This window comes from Arachis hypogaea, chromosome 18 (genome assembly GCF_003086295.3).
Source record: "Arachis hypogaea cultivar Tifrunner chromosome 18, arahy.Tifrunner.gnm2.J5K5, whole genome shotgun sequence".
Taxonomy (NCBI): Eukaryota; Viridiplantae; Streptophyta; class Magnoliopsida; order Fabales; family Fabaceae; genus Arachis; species Arachis hypogaea.
Genome location: NC_092053.1, coordinates 9,604,828 through 9,624,895, shown reverse-complemented (window position 1 = coordinate 9,624,895; position 20,068 = coordinate 9,604,828). Strand labels below are relative to the sequence as shown.

At 30.3% G+C, this 20,068-nt stretch overlaps 1 long non-coding RNA gene across 1 annotated transcript; it reads right to left on the bottom strand.

The window, feature by feature from the left end:
* Nucleotides 1-10,524: 10,524 nt before the first annotated feature.
* LOC112771983 (uncharacterized) lies at nucleotides 10,525-11,623 on the bottom strand. The gene is made up of 2 exons (XR_011876701.1): nucleotides 11,546-11,623; nucleotides 10,525-10,864 (listed from the first exon to the last, which is right to left on the bottom strand). It is a non-coding gene; the product is annotated as an uncharacterized lncRNA (long non-coding RNA).
* Between the last annotated feature and the right edge of the window lie 8,445 nt (nucleotides 11,624-20,068).

The following is a 20,068-nucleotide window of genomic DNA, read 5'->3' as shown; positions in this document are numbered from 1 at the left end:
ACAAACTCCTAGTGGTACTTTTATTTACCAAGGAAAATATGCAAAAGAACTTATTAAAAAGTTTGGCCTAGAAAACTCCAAAGCAATGGGTACACCAATGCATCCCAACACAAAACTTGAAAAGGATGATGATGGTCAAGATGTGGATGAAACAAGGTATAGGAGAATGATAGGTTCACTCATGTACCTTACCTCCTCTAGACCGGATATTGTTCAAAGTGTGGGTGTATGCTCAAGATTTCAATCTCACCCAAAAGAATCCCATCTTACGGCTGTTAAACGCATCATTAGATACATTAAGGGAACTTGTGATTATGGCTTGTGGTATCCTAAATCTGATGAATTTTGTGCAGTAGGGTTTTGTGATGCAGATTATGCGGGAGATAGAGTGGATAGAAGAAGCACGTCCGGAATGTGTTGCTTCCTTGGAAGCTCACTCAATATGTGGTCAAGCAAGAAACAAGCCACAGTGGCTTTATCCACAGCTGAAGCAGAATACATTTCCGCATCTGCATGTTGCACTCAATTAATTTGGTTAAAAACACAATTAGAAGACTACAAATTAAAAATAAATAGTATACCCTTATTTTGTGATAATATGAGTGCTATAAACATTTCAAAAAATCCTGTTTTGCACTCAAGAATAAAGCACATTGAAATTAAATATCATTTCATTAGAGAACATGTGCAAAAGGGAACTATTGATATTCAATTTGTAAAATCTGAAGACCAAATTGCTGATATTTTTACAAAACTCCTCTGTGAAGACAGATTCTGTAGCTTGAGAAAAAGTTTGGGAATGTTTGATTTAAGCTTCATTGAAAATTTGTGAATATTTGACTCTGCTTAGTTTTTGCTCGTAGGTTTGGACGAGAAACAATAAATGGCATAATGGAAGAGCTGTGGTCAAGGGGGAGGCAACGCAAAATTCAAATTTTATGGGCCCCACCAAAAAATTCCTTGACCCCACCTTAACAGTTATGGTAGTTATCTTTCTACAAATAAGAATCTTCCTCTTGTGTCATCAAATCTCCTTGGAAGTGGTTATTGTCAAATCAAATCCCTATATCCATCTAATCCCTTGATTTAAGGCAACAACTTTTCAGTTTTGGATTTCAAAAGTTAAAAGGGAAATCTTTTTTGGATAATAACCACCCATTATGGTCATTAACCGTCCACTAATGATCATTACTCTCCATATTCTCTTTCCAAACCCCATTAAATGTGTTCACCCACCTTGTCTCTCTCTCTCCCTCTCAATTTGGTTATCACCCCCAACCTTTCATATTTCATTCCCCATTACCATGAAAAGAAAACCGCGCCAAGAAAGAGTGAAAGAATTCTTCTTTCTCAAAAACCATCAACACCCCAAACTCACACTCACATCCACATACATTCTACTTCCTCATCCTCTCCCTCACCTCTAACCAAACAAACCGAAGCCATGAGAAGAAAGGTAGTGGCCCAAAAGAGTTCCGGAAGAGGATGAAACAGGAAGAACAAGGACCCCCAAGAGGAAGAAGAGCAAGAATCTCATACTTCTCCCATGCCTTCACCTCCACCCTCATCACCGAAACGAACTACTCCTAGAAAAAGCTCCCAAAAGAATCAGGGATTTGTACTCAATGACACTACTGAACCTCCAAACTTGGAATCCATGGAATTCAGAGACAAGTATGGCAAGACTCACTCCCACTTCGATCCAAGCAGATTTAACTCGTGCACCTCTTTTGAGTTTCATAAAGAGGTTATGGAGAAGCGTCATTTGTGCACAACCTATCTTGTTAGCCTTGAAAATCTCACCAACAAGGGTATCAATATCTCCTCTCTGTTTGAACTTCTCAACTGGAAGCCTCTGCTTCTCATCCAGAAACCAGTCTACCCTGGTCTTGTTCGAGAGTTTTATGCCAATATGCGGCTCATTGACGGCACCCTTCATTCCTATGTCAAAAGGGTTCAAATAGCCCTTGATGCTGAGACAATTGGAGTGGCCCTTGGGTTCAAAGATGAAGGACCGCGAGCGTACATGGTGGAAAAATAGGACACACAAGTTGGCGTTCCATACAAAACTGTTCTCAAGCACATTTGCGAGAACCTTTCTAGATTGCATGGCACCATTCCAACACATAAAGCTCTAGGACCGGTCAATTCTCTGCTTCACCGAATCATCACTCATATTCTGACTCCCTAAAGTGGCTCACACAACCGAGTAACATTTTCTGACCGTCTCATCTTATTTGCTTTGGTTACTTCTACTCCTATATCCTTTGGTTATATTATGATTAGGCACATGTGGGATTCTGTTAGAAGCACTAGAAAGGCTAACCTGCCTTATGGTATATTTTTAACTAGAATATTTGAGTACTTTAAAGTTGATTTGTTGAATGAGGCTGTAGAAAACAAGGTGTCTTCAATTAGAGGAGGAGGAGCAACTAAGGACACCAAAGGGCGAAAATCTGCTGCATCGGATAGTGAGTATGAAGGCAGGCCAGAATCTTCCAAAACAATTAAGTCCATCAAACAGATTTTGGGAGAACTTTCGAACATGGCAGATCTGATGTATAAATCCCACAAAGAAGCCCGCAAACAAGCTTATGAAAGTGAGAAAGCTTGGAACAATTGCAAAGAAAGGGTTAATCTGATGATGGAACGTTTTAAAGAAGATTTGGGAGATGATAGTGACGGAGATGCTGAAGAACAAATTAATTTTTCTGATGATTAGTGACTGCTTCTTTACTCTGTTTGATATTGGCTCCATTAGGCTCAATCTGTTTTTTGTATGAGCATGACTTGATACTCCCTGCTCTAGGATAATCTCTAGGATATTGTCATATACTCTTGCTACTTTCTCTTGAATATTTTGCTGTGTTGATCATGTTTTGTGCAGGTGCCCCCATGATGACAAAAGGGGGAGGAAATTTATGTGTTTCCAAAATTGAAATTGGAACAAAACAGGGGCTGGAGAAACAGGGAAAAAGGGGATGAAATTTTCAAAATTGAAAATTCATGATCACCCTTGTTCAAAGAATGCATGTTGTTATTGCATTCACTATGGTTGTTGCTTGAACTGCATTTGGTTTATAATGATGTTTGATTTATTTTTGATGCCTGGCTGTTGATTCATCATTGATAAACTTGTTGTTTGGAAAACTTATTTTTGGCAGTTCCTTTAAATTGTGTAATACATTAAAACTGCCTTATTTTGATCATGTGTACTTCAAATACGTTTCCATCATGTTGTTTTGCTCTGATATCTTTAACAGGAAAGAATTTGAAAATTTTTTGAAATAGGTTGAGCAGTAAATCAGTTTATGATATCAAATGAGTTTTGATTATCAATTAAAGCTGCTCATAAATCAAGCATTTAGCATCATAAAATATGCTAAATAACATTGTTACTTGAAGCTTGATTTAAAAATGTTACAGGTTGAGTGCTTCCCTTGGTAACATAAGCATACATCAAGGGGGAGCAATGTGACATTTTGAAAGGGGGAGAAAATTCAATCTACAAAGGGAGTATTCTTTACTCAATTTTTTTTCCATTTCAATTTTAATAATGTTTGTCATCAAGGGGGAGATTGATGAGTTTGGAAAACTCTAAATTAATATTTGTGATGACTAAACATTATTAAACATTTAATTACAAAATTATTAATTTTGATCTTCAACTAACATATGTTAATTAATAATTTTGTGTTGCAGGTTATTAATTGGGCCGAAATAAAAAGAAAGATCCCAAGCCCAATAAATTAAATTTCAGCCCCATGTAATTCTTGTTGTGTGATTTTTGGCTGAAATGGTTTTATTAGTTGGGCCATAATATTTTATCTCTATAAGCCCAAAGAAAGCCTTCCTATGTGTTCATTGCTTGATCCCATTTTCATCAGGAAAGCAAATGTTATCATTTGGGCCAGATTAAATCTTAATGCTACCAAGCCCAACATTATTTTGATAAAAGTTTCCAAGCTTGGTCCGAAACCAAGTTTAAATGAAAGCTAAATGGCTTCATGCTCTCCAACGGATTCCATCTCTTGTTAAGAATGGATTTCAAATCCTAATATGTTAGCATTGGAAACATGAGAGAGAACTTGACTTTGATTTGATGGGAATCATTATGATTAATGCTATACGCTACTCAAAGCAAGGGAAGTAAAAAGCAATCTATCAACTTGTTTCATTTAATTGCTTTTACTTTAACTTCACATTCTCTCTCATCTCTTTCTTCTTCTTCTTTCGGTCCTTGTCCAGGAAACAATGGAAGCAATGTTCATCAACTATCAAAAAGAAGAAGTTGCATGCATCAAGACCATCAAGCTAATGATGGCAAGATAACATACTAAAATAAAAATGAGCTGTGGCTGAGATATTCACTATATTTGGTTAGATTTGGTGATGTATCTTGAGCCTTTCATGCTCAAAAATGGACGAAGAAGATTCGGCCAGCATGGAGGAGATTCTTGAAGCATGGCTTGTCTTTGATTCTGTTTAACCACCACAGGGAGTAGCTAGAGTGGCGAAGTGATGGTTGAGGCAGAGATTGAAGCAGATGAAGTCATTATCATCATGAAGCATCAAGGGCCAGAAATCCATCTTGGAGAGCAAGCCAAGGATGGAGAGCTCAGATTGATGAAGGGTGATGATCAAAAAAGGTCCAGAGGTAATTGCATGTTGGGTTTTGCATGATTATCTCTTTTCTCTCTATGTGGCCGAGCCGGTTTTGTTTATTGAAGGAGGAAGAAGTTGGTTTGGGTGTTGGCTTCAATAAGTGGAGGCTTCCCTCTTCTATATTAAGAGTGGACAGCCACTGTTTGAAGCAAGGAGAAAATTTGAGAGTGCAAGGCACAGTGTTCTCAGAGCTACCTGAGCTAACAGTTTTCTCTTCTCCTTCAATATATTCTGTTTTGTATTTTTCTGTTTAATTTTGTCATGTCTTGAGTCTCATGGAAAAAGGCAAACAGTGAGGTTTGTAATGAAAAAGTCATAGAGCGGAAAAAGGCAGAGAGTGCAAAATTAAAAGAAAAAGCCATAGATGTCTTAGAGTTCCTTTGTTCATCTATGTTGTGTTTCATGATTCTGTGGGAATCCCCTTGTAAGTTGGGCTAGCACTTTACAAGTTGTAGTCAGATTGATTATAGTGAAATTCCATCATGTTTGTGATGGAGACTGGATGTAGGTTGCACTGCACTTAGCAGCTGAACCAGGATATATCTGGGTGTAATCTTTCTTCTCTCCAACTCCATTTCTGTTTTCTACTGCACAGGAGCAAAAACTAAAATGTCTCGTGCCGAGTGACGAGACAAAACAAAAAGTCTCGTGGCAAGTGACGAGCAAAAACAAAAAGTCTCGTGTTCAGAGACGAGCTAAAACAGAAAAGTCTCCTCTGAGTTCAGCAAGCGTTAGCAACACAAAAAGGGGGCTAAGATTCAACCCCCCTTCTCTTAGCCACTGAAACCATCAACACATATAATAGTAGTGTTTTTTTTTTACTAATAAAATATTAAAATTTTGTTGTGTGTCATTTTTTAGAGTGGACAACCAAATTATCATGATACTGGAAAAACATGTCAACAAAATCCAATAGATCTTGTGAAGCTCCAGAATCAGCATTTGAATGGATTACCTGTGTATCCTACATTTCCAGGATTTTCCGTTCCACCTTATCATCCATACAATGGAACACCGTTATACCAGTCATATTCTCCATATTATTATAATGTGCCTAATGAAAATCTATTTTGGAATGGAGAGGTTCATGATCTTAAAGAAAATCGAAAGCAGTGACTCATGACAGAAAGTCGTGGTATCGAGAGGGAAGAACATACAAAAAGTTTTTTTTTTTAACGTCTTATGTGACGACATTTTATTTGCCAGTTCAAATATGGTCTGTATAAGATTTTTATTTTGGTGATCAAGATTAAACCCATTTACAAGCACAAAATTAATTTTAATATTACGTTTGTTAAGTATTAATGTACTAATTTATGCATCAATTTTTATATCTTTGGTTACTCAGAACGTGTTACACGATATTAATAATGAATTGATGTGAGGTTTAGTTATAAAATAATTATTGACCACCAATTGATCCGTTAGAATTGACAATGAAGCAATTATGAAGGAGATTCACCATGAAACAATTAATTGAATGAATCAACAATTAATACATATCTCATAATTACAATAACAATTTACTTGTAACATATTAATAAATTAATAAGGTCTTTTTTTAAAAAAAGAAATAAATTATTTATTTATAATCATTTATTATTGCATATATCAAGTAGTAATATATTGATAACGTATATATAAGATTATTTAATATTTATTTTTCTAATCATATATTTTAAAAAGAATAGCATAAATTATTTACTTATAAATCTTAACACTAATGTTAAAAAAAGATAGCATAAACTATTTATCCTAAATACTAACTCTCAACTTTTAAAACAAGAATCACAAAAATTATTAATTTTTAAAATTAATATAAATTAGGATTTATAATTTACGAGTATAAGGTTTAACATTAAGAGTTTGTTTTAAATTTGAATTACATCTAATAACCTATTAGTAACTATTAGACATTATTATAATAACTATTAAACTTATTAAATTTGTTTAACATCTAGATATAAGCTACAATTATTAAATATTATTATAAATGCCAATTTCGCAACCCTAAACCCTAATCAAGTAAGTGAATAATGGTTTAACTTATTACTATATGCTTAAATTTGAATTACGTGAACTAGTAGATTTGAATTGTATGAACTTAAAATCCAAATCCTAATTATTAATTTCTAAACCTTAAACTATAATAATTAAAGTCTAAACCATCAATTCAAGATTCTAAAAATTGGTTCGAATTGACCGATCAAACCAATCGAACCGTAAACTGGTTAAGATTACGATTCGGTTAGAAATAATAATCGTCTTTTTTAAAAATTGTTATTGGATCATCGAACTGACCGAAAATTGGCCGATCAAACCGAACCGACATCCGGCCAGTTATCAAATTTATCACCAAAACGGCGTCATTTTGTTCATTAATAAAGAAAACGGTAAAGTCCTGAAGCTTAATCCACTTTCTCCCTTTATTGACACTCACTCACTCACTCACTCTCCCTAATCCGGCCAGCTGTTCCGCCGCACCGCTCCACACCTCTGTGCTTTAGAAGGCACCCTAGCTTTTTCGGTTAAATTACGGTTGAACCAGTTGAAATAATAAACCAGTAAACCAGTGACTAAAACGGTTTAAATCTTTAACTCTAAACTCCAACGTCTAAAACCCAAACCCTAATTATTAACTTCTAAACCTTAAACTATAATAACTAAAGTCTAAACTCTAAACCCAAGATTCTAAAAATTAGTTCGAACTGACCGGTCAAACTGATCGAACCGTGAACTAGTTAGGATTACGATTCGGTTAGAAACAATAATCATCTTTTTTGAAAATTGTTATTGGATCATCGAACCGGCCGACAATTGGCCGATCAAACCGAACCGGAATCCAGCCAGTTGTCAAATTTTTCACCAAAACGGTTTAAAAGTGAAAAACTTCAAATACTTCTCATTTAAATACGTTACAAAAAAAAAATAATTGATCCCCAACTTCTTCTCTTTATCCAAATTTAAGTCGTAGCCCACAATGCTCCTTCTGTCTTGCACACAGACTAATTCACAAAAATAGGTAATTTTGGCCGACTGAAAGTAAAACTAGCATTTGTCTGTACAGTACTAAAAAAAAAGGTTAATTTTGCTAACTCTTTCTCCTTTTTATTTGGATGTGGTTTGTAGATTGGCAATGGAGATATGATGGATTGAAACCAATAACATCTCTGCACAACTCATGATAATCAAAGAAAAGATACACTTAAACTGAACAGAAAATATTTTAAATGCCTGTAGACATGAGAGATGGAAGACAAATACAACTAAATTAAATTAGATAAAAAAATTAAGAATGTAAATGATGAAGCTGCCTTCAACAATGAACTTATACTGGCTCAACAACTGAAAAGATAATTCTAATTACGCGAGTAATTACTTCAGATAGATTCCAGAGTCAATCATACATATACTGCAATTAATCTAATTGATCAATCTATATAGTAGATATAAAGCTCGAAAAATTATATCCATGGCAGAGAATTTGTTCCATAAAAAAATCAATAAAATAAAACTGACGGTTTGAACATACAAAAAACAAGCCCAATAACCAAAATAAATGAAATTCATTGTTTGAACAGACGATGAACACCTAACCTAATATCAGGGGTGTGGAAGTCAGCGACGGTGATGGAGAACGCCGCTACGCGGTGTGGATCGGAGGCGGCAAACAATGGGTCACGGAGGCTTAGAACGTGAGAGACGGCGGCGACACTGCTGTTGGAGGCGGAAACAGGGGCGCTAACGACGGGCGATAGAAATGGAGATCGACGAATGCCTGTGAGATAGAAGGGATCTGGCGATGTCGGTGAGCGGTGGTGAACGGCGGCGGTGAACGGCGATGGTGGAGAAGTTCAGATCGGAAGGGTTGGGTGTTCAGGAGTCTAACTTAGAACAAAAAACAATAACTAGTATGTGTTTTGGAAAGAAGACAACACTGATGGGAAAGAGAAGAGGTTTTTTATTTTAATTTTGTATTAATTTTAATAAACAAAAATACTTAACCATAGTTAATCATATATGATTAAAGTATATACGTATTCGTATTTGTATACAAATAATAATTAATACACTTTTAAAATACATTAAATTTTAAGATTTTAAAATTTTTCAATTATTAATTGACTAGGATTAATGATGCCACATGTCTATATTGTATTGGTCCACATATACAGGATATGGATTCTATCACAAATATTGGGGTATGAGAGCAATCACCTTGATTAAATAATTGACTCTACTTATTAAATTCATCTTTGTTCGGATGCTTATGTTATATATCTAAGAAAAAAGTACCAAAAAGTTAGCATTTTTATTGGAAAAATGGAGTTAGCAAGTGTTTATTCAAATGTAATACAAATATAAAGAAAAAATTGTTATCAACTTAGTGTCGAGTGAGCGATTGCAACAGGAGCATATAGTTGCTCCTCTCTTAAAACCGCCACAAAATTGCAACAGGATATGATTACACCTAATGTCTCCAACATGAATATAGAAATTTATTGTTTAATTATTGGTTATGTAAGTTTACGATGAAGCCAAATGGTTTAGAGAATATAATGAATTCTATTGATCAATTCCATTAAGAGTGATAAGAATTATGGTTATCAAATATCAACTACCATGAGGATTATTATTAATAGAATATGCTCAGCACTCAAGAACATTTTTTTCATTTTTGGTAGTTAAAACCTGTGTTTCCAGCAAAACATTGGGAGTACGTATGAAAAACAAGTGATAGGAATATACATACAAACATTAAGACTCAAAATAAATTAGGTGGCTAAACATATAAAGATATTTTTATACAAAGATAATGAGTACAAATTTATTATAATATTATAAATTTACACATACTACACTCACACACACACAATATTTAAAGGGTTTTATTCATTATTAGGTCTCAACTAAGTTTTAAATCGGATGTAGTTACTCATAAGACAAATAAATTGCTATTATGTCAAGATCTCAGCCACAAATGAATTGCTATTATGCCAAGACTTCGACCAAGATTAAATAACTTTAAACAAATTTCATGTTCTTTGTTTATAATAAATTGAAAAAAATTTGTGAAAATATTGATTTAATATGTATTAGATCGAATTTTGATAAGATGTTTTGTCCTAGATGGTCTCATTTGAATATCTACAATTCTACATGCACTTTCTCTTCCTGCTTCTACTATAATCACTTCATTTTTTCATAACGGAGAGAAAATGTTCATATATCACCGCTCTAATTGTAAATTTTCTGTCAATTTTTTTAAAAAATATTTTTGTCTTACCAGCAAGATATTTTAGTAATTTTTTTTTACTATTAAAATTTCTCATAGTAAAGTCAGTATAAATTAATCACATTTTTTTCTCTCAAATTCGGTGGATAAATTTGTCAGTTATTTATACAATGTTTTACTTTAACGATAGCATAAATTACTATTGTTGAGCTGTGAAGCAAAATTTGACAACAAATTCATCAGGATTATATGAACATTTTATGTCCTTAGGAACATATGTTTATTCTTAATAAACAAAATTCGCCTTAACTTTTATTTGGTCCACGACGACTTTAGCTATAAACACAATGCAATTAGTGCAATTAGGAGTATTTTGTGACCATTAACAACAACATATATATGTATCTAGTCATATCCAATTATCCAATTTGTGTTTAGTATAGGATATGACCTTTTTATTACTCAGAGAAAAATATTCAAACTAAAGTGTCTATCAATGAAAGACCCTAACAAATATAAAACTCAAAATTTTCTTTGATTAAAATATTTAACGATAAAATAAAATTATCATATGATAGTAAAATGAGAAAGGCAAGGATTTATAAATCACAGTACAACCACGGTTTAATTATTATTTTGATAGATAGATAGATAGATAGATAATATAATAATACAGTCATCATTATTTTATTTACCATTATTAGAACGCCAGCCAAAAAAGGATAAACAACTAAATAATATAATGTATATGACTGTTCTAGTTTATCATATGAGGTGGACATGGTTTAGTTGGATCTGGATTTACATAAGTACAAAGGCATCCAACCTTTGGAAAACATTCTGACAAAATCAAATCTTTAGAATGAAAAAACTTGCAAGCCTTCAAACATGCCTGAAGGTCTGGACAATAGTTCCCACTCAAAATACCTCCGCATGCTATTCCTCCTTCTGTTAGGTTATTACCTACATAAAATACACAGTCATTAGCCAAGAAATTAAAATCATATAACAATTGCTAAAAACAAAACATGTTATAACTAAAATCATAAAGGATTTAGCAAAATATATGCTATTACTAATTTGAAATTTTTTTTTTGAAAAATATATAAAATTTAAATTTTTAATACATTTGTTATACGTGTATTAAAATAAAAAATTTAAAAATTCTATTGAGAATAATCTTGACACGTGTCCTTAGATTCTATTTGTTCTAAAAGAAAAATATAGACAAAAAAATAGAAATACAAATACAAGAACAAAGATATTTAAAAAGAAGGATGGACAAAAATTTAAGAAAAGAAAAAGATTTTATTTGAGAAACAAAAATTTATAAATTTTTTTTTCCACTCAATAGGAGGCATAATAATGTATAGAGCCAAAAACTTTAATGGTCAACACTCAAGAATAGTGGTAGAAGAAGTTAGTTTGCTGAGGATAGTGATAAAAGATGAAAACAAAAATATTTTTTAATTTTTTTTTGTCTGTGTATCTTTATTTTTAACAAACAAGATTCAAAGATGCTTTTTTTTTTAATCTCCAGTTTAAATATTTTTTTTCTCCTATCTTAAGACAATATCTACACAGAATTTCATGGTATGTTAGCTAAATTTTATATTGAATTATTTTGATAAATTTGGTACATACCAAAACTCATGAAAAGAATAAGCAAGAAGACGAAGAAATGAAAATGTATTTTCATATCGATAAGTTCAGAAATTTCATTCACACACTGTAGAAGAGATTTAATATTGAATTATTTATAGGCATTCAATAACAATAAAACTTTTTTACAAAATTATAATTTAAATTAATTTAAAAATAATTTTCTCTTTATGTATATTTATGTATATGTATATTTATTACTGTAAATGAAATTTTATTTTAATTATGTCATTATTTAGCTCTTTAATTTGTGCATATTTATTTATTATGATAAACGAAAAATTAATTTTTTTTCAATCATACATTCTAAATCTACTATAAAAAAATTTGTGTAGATATCTACGTATCGTACAAACAATATATATTAGAATTTTGGTGACTAATATATATTAAAATTATATCTTTCTAATTATTTTTAAATTTTTTTAATTAATTTAATATATATATTTCTGTTTATATCACATTGAATATCCCCATGCATATTCAACAAAATATTAAATGATGAATTAAAGCAAAGTAATGAAATCTGATTGTTCTTATCCCTATAGACTGTATATTTGGGAATTAAAAGTATATGAAATAAATAAAAAGAATATCTCGTTCAAAATTTAAACCAGAATGTGCCACATACCATAATTGATTATCGTTATGTCTATCCTGATTTTAGTTTATTCATTAATTACCGTGGCTAACACGTGATAAGATTAAAATTATAATTTTAAATTAATTTTTTAAAATTAATTTAAATTATAATAATTTAATTAATAAAAAAGTAATATATTATGTATTTTTTATTTTTTTAATCTAGTGTTAATTAGATTAACTCTAAAATAGTTATTAATCGATTTTAATAATTTATTTTTTTCAATAAATTAAACATATATACTGAATATGATCATAAATAATATAGTAATAGTTAAATCCACCAATAAATATATTGACTATTATCATACTATAAAATAAATTAAATATAAAAGCTATTAGCACTTAAAAAATATAAAAATAATATATTAAAAAAAATAGTCATAATATATAAATTGAGTCAACAATTTAAATTTCTCTAAAACTAATTTAATCAAATATCAATATTAGAAATAAATTACTTAAATAATATTCAATCTATTCTAGTCATTAGACACGTATAGATTAGAATCATTCTCGTAACGACAACCAACTGAAACAACATCGTAAGTTCGAACATTTATAATTAGTGCAAATTCAGACCATTCCCTTATTCTTTAAAAACCTTTTGTATCCTTAATAGAGTTGAATCGCAATTCCTTTTATGGAAAATGAGTTACGGTTGTGGCTTTGATATGTTGGAGATCAAAATTCGGAAGTCACTATTTATATCTGAGTGTGACACTTATTAAACCCTAAAGGTCAAATAAAATAGTATCTCTAGTTTTATTCTCATTTAATTCTAAATTAAAAGTAATAATGACTTATTTAATTCAGCATTTATGATAATAAATGAGATGATCATTATATAAGTCATTTAATGTAAAATAGCTTAATTTGCGATTATAATTAATATATGTATTGTCTATAAATAGATTAGGAAATAATAATTTCGTAACAAAATAATCATTCAATTTGAATTACAATTAATTGATTGATAGAAATTATAATAAATTGTATAATATTTAAATAATTAACTAAATCAATTAGTTGATATAATTAATTTATTATCATAAATTGAATTTAATGAATTAAAAGAAATAAATTGAAAAATATCATTAGAAACATGCCACGACAATTTTATCATTAAGTGCAGAAATTTAGTTTTTATATAATAGAATAGATATTTATATATTATTATATTAAACATATTAAATACGGACTAAAAAAACACACTAAACAAAATAAAAGCATCAACGGTAAAATATAACCCTAAAAAATCACTTAAATTAAAAAAAACTATGATGAATTATAATAAATCTATATATGAGAAGTAAAAATAAAATAAATAATAAAAAATAAAGTAAAAATAGAAATTAAAAAAAGTAAAAGTAGATAGAAAAGATAATGTGTGAAGTAGATAAAAAATATATTGCAATAGAAGATTAATATAATTAATTAATACAAAGGATGAAAGAAAAAAATTAAAATATGATACGATCTTATTAAAAAATTTTCAAAAAAAATATTTAAAAAAAAAACCTATTAATCAACTTTTATAAAAATATTACAAAAAATTTAAATTATGTTTAAATAAAATAATAATATTTTTAAGAATTATTAATCAAAATAAATAAAAAATTAATATAAAACAAAATCATAAAAAAATATTAGCAAAATTAAGATAAAAAAATAAAAATAAAAAATTACAAATATTTTACCTGAAATACAAAATAGAGAAGAAAAAAAGGGATATATAAAATAATAAGATAATAAATTAAATTAATTAAGTTCTTTTATTTCATTGCTTTATATATTATTTATTAAATAATTTAATATTTATGTCGATCAAATTAAATAATAAATTAATTATAATTAATTTGGTTTAATGAATCAAATAAAATTTAAAATAATTTGATATTTATTCTAATTAAATTAAATATTTGAAGTTATGATTAATGTAATTTAATGAATCAAATAAAATATTAAATGATGAAATATTTATCCTAATCAAATCAAATTATATAATTGATTAGTTATAATTAATACAATTGAATGAATCAAACACATTAAATTGAAAAATAATTTAGTTAATTTGTGTCTTAAGGATACATTTTAAAAATATTTATTTTTTAACAATTTTTATAAAATATTTTTTATAATATTTTTAACCTATGGTCTAAAGATACAGTTATAATAACCCATTAAAAAGTACTTAATTAGTTAATACAAATAATTAGTATAATTGATTTAGTCTAATAAATTAAAAGAAATAAATGTGAAAGAAAAAGATAAAGAGAAAGTAAAATTATAAAAACGTGTAGCCATTAAAAAGTAATAAAAAAGTCCCTTTTAATTTTTTATTTATTAATTATTAATTTATTATAATTAATTCACAACATTTTTTGTAACACCCTAACTATCAAATGTCACGCTTTCGACTGCGCCACTCTGATTAGTTCGGGTATTACGACGACTTTTAAAATATTTAATATTAAAATATGAGCATGTTTAAATCTTAAACCGAATTTTCAAACATACATTCATACCTTTCAATACAATCTACAATACTTACAAATAATATATATATAAATACATCATTCCAATATATAAACATATCAAAACTCCTATCCCTCTTGCAAAAATTATAATATTAATGGTGAGGGAAGAATAATAATAACTAAACTAAAACATCTTCTGATCTATCGCATAAGCTAAACTCAACTACTCTTCATAAGCTTCTTTGTCCGTTTCCTGAAAAGAGAAGTCTGTAGAGGGGGTGAGAACCTAACCACATGGTCTCACCACGGATTTTCATAATTCGTTATAAGAAGATATATAGTAGGTAAATTATTTTTCAAACTCAGAGATTGAGTATCCGGAAATTCCAAACTCAGTTTTTACTATAAAAGAAAATTAAAAGTTTCCTAAAAATGATCAACCACAGCCTTCAACTCAGCGACTCAAACAATTCCACAACCAAATCATCATCTCATCATCAATATTCAAACTTGAAGGTACCACAACAGAAACAAACACAGGCAAAACATACAAGGAAAACACAGGTATAGATAGCAGTTACAGCAAATAGCTCAAATAGCAGTTAATAACAGTTTAGCAATTAGGCAAACCCAAACAAATTCAAACACAAGCAAAGCATACAAGTGCATATGATGCATTCCTATCCTATGGCTGATGATATCATCTGTCGGTTATATAGCCAACCCGACATGTCCTGGTAGCTAACCATAGACAGAAACACCCATTGCGGAGCAAGTGGGTTTGAGCTACAACTCCCTTACTACTACCCGCTTAACCCAGAGCCAGTGGAATAGTCACTACTGCGATTACTACCTAGGCGGGTGTTTAAAAGCTCAACTTGGAGCGAGTGGGATAATCACTACTGCCGCTACTATCCAGGATCTTAAACATACATTCATTCAGTTTAAGTCAATCATCATTATTATCAAATCTCAAACATAGACCTGGAGCAAGCGGGACAAACCACCATCCTTGCTACTACCCAATATCTCAATCAAATACAAATCTCATTTTCACATTCATTCTCATTGTCATTCAATTATTCAAAAATCATACTCAAAAATCCATCTTCATTCTCATATATACTCATTCTCATCTTATCACTTATTACTTTCTTCAATAATTCAGATTCAACATATAACTCATTCGTTTCTAAATAAATCAAACTCCAAAACGTAACCCTTTTCTTAACAACAGCAAAAATCAACTTATAAAATCCTTAAAAATCTAAATCTTTTTAAATAACAATTTCAAATAAAATCTCTAATTTTTATAAAAATTTGGGCAGCATCTCCTCTAAAATTTGAATTATGCCACCCTTAGGGTCCTATCAAACCACATTTTCCAACCCGTTTCCAATCTGACTTCAAATATCAATGCTTTCCAAAATCAAACAAAATTCCGGTTTTGAATCTTTTCTAAAATCAAACATTTCCAAAATTAAACTAAATTCCAACATTAAATCTCTCCCAGTAATTCAACAATGATCAACTTAACAAACCAAAACAGCAAATCAGAATAACCAGCTTCCTCAATAATTCAATAAATCAATCAAATAAATATTCACCGCCATCCAAACAGTTCAATTCAATCCATAAGACTCACGCAATTATAAAAATATACTTTTCATGCTATTATCGACTTATAACAATTCTTTAAAGTAAAATAAATTTAAGAAAACGCCCCTATCTCGACACGTTCAAACCACAATCCAAATGACTCAAGAAATTCCTTTCCTCTCGACCCGAAGTCAACGGCAGCTTCAATTCATAGCCCGCACACTTTTGCCACAGCATAAACATCTTTAAGTCCCAACATGTAACCCCGGTTATTAACTCCTAAAACATCAATATCGTGGAAACCTCAAAATACATAACAGAAAATCAAAGGCGAGGATTCCGAGATAGAGACACTTACTGGAATAAAAGAACGACGCGCCAGCCACCCCAAACTTAACCGGCAGTAGCTCCGACAGCGGCCAGGAGCTTCAGTGGCTCAGCAACAACCTTAATTTTTGACATGCAAACCCATAAAATTACCCTACAACATCTATACATCATAGTCCTTAACCACAAATAGCTAGAATGATTACAGAAAGAGCTTCAAGGCACGAGCAACTCAATGTAAGAAGAAGAATGACAGAAGTGGAGCGGAGGCTCCGATGGCGACCTCCGGCAGCGGCGACGGAGACAGCTTCACAGACGGTGACGTGGTTTGGCGACGGGTCAGCTGGGCGGACCAGCGGCAACAGATCCGACGCGCCTCTCCTCTCTCTGTGGCTGTGCTCCCTCGCGGTTATGTTTCCTCCCTCGCGCGTTCTTCACTCGTGACGAAATAGTGGCGGCGACGGCGTGTAGTACGGCGCGGCGATGGTGACGGAATCGGTCTCTCCTCTGCGACGGCGCAGTTGGCGGCGGCGAGCTTCTCCTTCCCCAGTGCCTTCCCTCTTTCTCAGGTCCCCTCTTTTCTCTCTTCCCTTCTCCCCCGTTGCAGCTCACCCATCCCCGGCGCTCTCTCCCTCTCAGACCTATCTCTTCCCCCTTTTTCCTTTCTTTTTCTTTTCTTCTTTCATTTTGTTTCAGTGTGTGTGTGTGCTTGTTGAGTCTGAGTGTGTGACTTGAGTGAGGGGTGGATTAGGTACCGTGTGTGTGTGTGTGTTAGTGTGGGTAGGGTTTAAGTTAGTGAAGGTAAATTATTAGGATTTGTGTTGTGTAGTGAAATTGAAAATTTTAGGGATTAAGACAAGGTAGTAATTTAAAGTAAAAACATAAGTATAGAGTAATAATCTAAATTCAAATTAAATTAATTTGTTGTTATAAAATAATGAAAAATTGAATTCAACAGTAACATTATAAAAAACTGTTGTATAAAACTATCTAAGAAAATGGTTTTAAAGCGTTACAAAATTTAGCGTTGCTAAATACCATATTTATTATAGTGATATAAAGATATTTTTATACAAAGATAATAATGAGTACAAATTTATTATAATATTATAAATTTACACATACTACACTCGCGCACACAATATTTAAAGGGCTTTATTCATTATTAGGTCTCAACTAAGTTTTAAATCGGATGTAGTTACTCATAAGACAAATAAATTGCTATTATGTCAAGATCTCAGCCACAAATGAATTGCTATTATGCCAAGACTTCGACCAAGATTAAATAACTTTAAACAAATTTCATGTTTTTTGTTTATAATAAATTGAAAAAAAATTGATAAAATATTGATTTAATATGTATTAGATCGAATTTTGATAAGATGTTTTGTCCTAGATTTCTAGATGCACTTTCTCTTCCTGCTTCTACTATAATCACTTCATTTTTGCATAACGGAGAGAAAATGTTCATATATCACCAACTCTAATTGTAAATTTTCTGTCAATTTTTAAAAAAAATATTTTTGTCTTACCAGCAAGATATTTTAGTAATTTTTTTTACCATTAAAATTTCTCATAGTAAAGTCAGTATAAATTAATCACATTTCTTTCTCTCAAATTCGGTGGATAAATTTGTCAGTTATTTATACAATGTTTTACTTTAACGATAGCATAAATTACTATTGTTGAGCTGTGAAGCAAAATTTGACAACAAATTCATCAGGATTATATGAACATTTTATGTCCTTAGGAACATATGTTTATTCTTAATAAACAAAATTCGCCTTAACTTTTATTTGGTCCACGACGACTTTAGCTATAAACACAATGCAATTAGTGCAATTAGGAGTATTTTGTGACCATTAACAACAACATATATATGTATCTAGTCATATCCAATTATCCAATTTGTGTTTAGTATAGGATATGACCTTTTTATTACTCAGAGAAAAATATTCAAACTAATTAAAGTGTCTATCAATGAAAGACCCTAACAAATATAAAACTCAAAATTTTCTTTGATTAAAATATTTAACGATAAAATAAAATTATCATATGATAGTAAAATGAGAAAGGCAAGGATTTATAAATCACAGTACAACCACGGTTTAATTATTATTTTGATAGATAGATAGATAGATAATATAATACAGTCATCATTATTTTGTTTACCATTATCAGAACGCCAGCCAAAAAAGGATAAACAACTAAATAATATAATGTATATGACTATTCTAGTTTATCATATGAGGTGGACATGGTTTAGTTGGATCTGGATTTACATAAGTACAAATGCATCCTACCTTTGGATAACATTGTGCCAAGATCAAATCGTTAGAATGAAAAAACTCGCAAGCCTTCCCACATGCGTCAATGTCTGGACAATAGTTCCCACTCAAAATACCTGTGCATGCATATGGTGCATACGTGTATTAAAATAAAAAATTTAAAACTTCTATTGAGAATAATCTTGACAAGTGTCCTTAGATTCTATTTGTTCTAAAAGAAAAATATAGACAAAAAAATAGAAATACAAATACAAGAACAAAAATATTTAAAAAGAAGCATATGGACAAAAATTTAAGAAAAGAAAAAGATTTTATTTGAGAAACAAAAATTTATAAATTTTTTTTCCACTCAATAGGAGACATAATAATGTATAGAGCCAAAAACTTTAATGGTCAACACTCAAGATCTTGACAAAAGATGAAAACAAAAATAATTTTTAAATTTTTGTTTTTTTGTCTCTGCATCTTTATTTTTAACAAACAAGATTCAAAGATGCTTTTTTTTTTTAAATCTCCATTTTAAATATTTTTTCTCCTATCTTAAGACAATATCTACACAGAATTTTCATGGTATGTTAGCTAAATTTTATATTAAATTATTTTGATAAATTTTGTACATACCAAAACCCATGAAAAGAATAAGTAAGAAGACCAGGAAATAAAAATGTATTTTCATATCGATAAGTTCAGAAATTTAATTCACACACTATAGAAAAGATTCAATATTGAATTATTTATAGGCATTCAACGACAATAAAACCTTTTTACAAAAATTATAATTTAAATTAATTTAAAAATAATTTTTTTTATGTATATTTATGTATATGTATATTTATTACTGTAATTAAATGGAATTTCATTTTAATTATGTCATTATTTAGCTCTTTAATTTGTGCATATTTATTTACTATGATAAACGAAAAATTAATTTTTTTTTTCAATCATACATTCTAAATTTACTATAAAAAAATTTGTGTAGATATCTACGTATCGTACAAACAATATATATTAGAATTTTGGTGACTAATATATATTAGAATTATATCTTTTTAATTATTTTTAAATTTTTTTAATAAATTTAATATATATATTTCTGTTTATATCACATTGAATATCCCATATTCAACAAAATATTAAATGATGAATTAAAGCAAAGTAATGAAATCTGA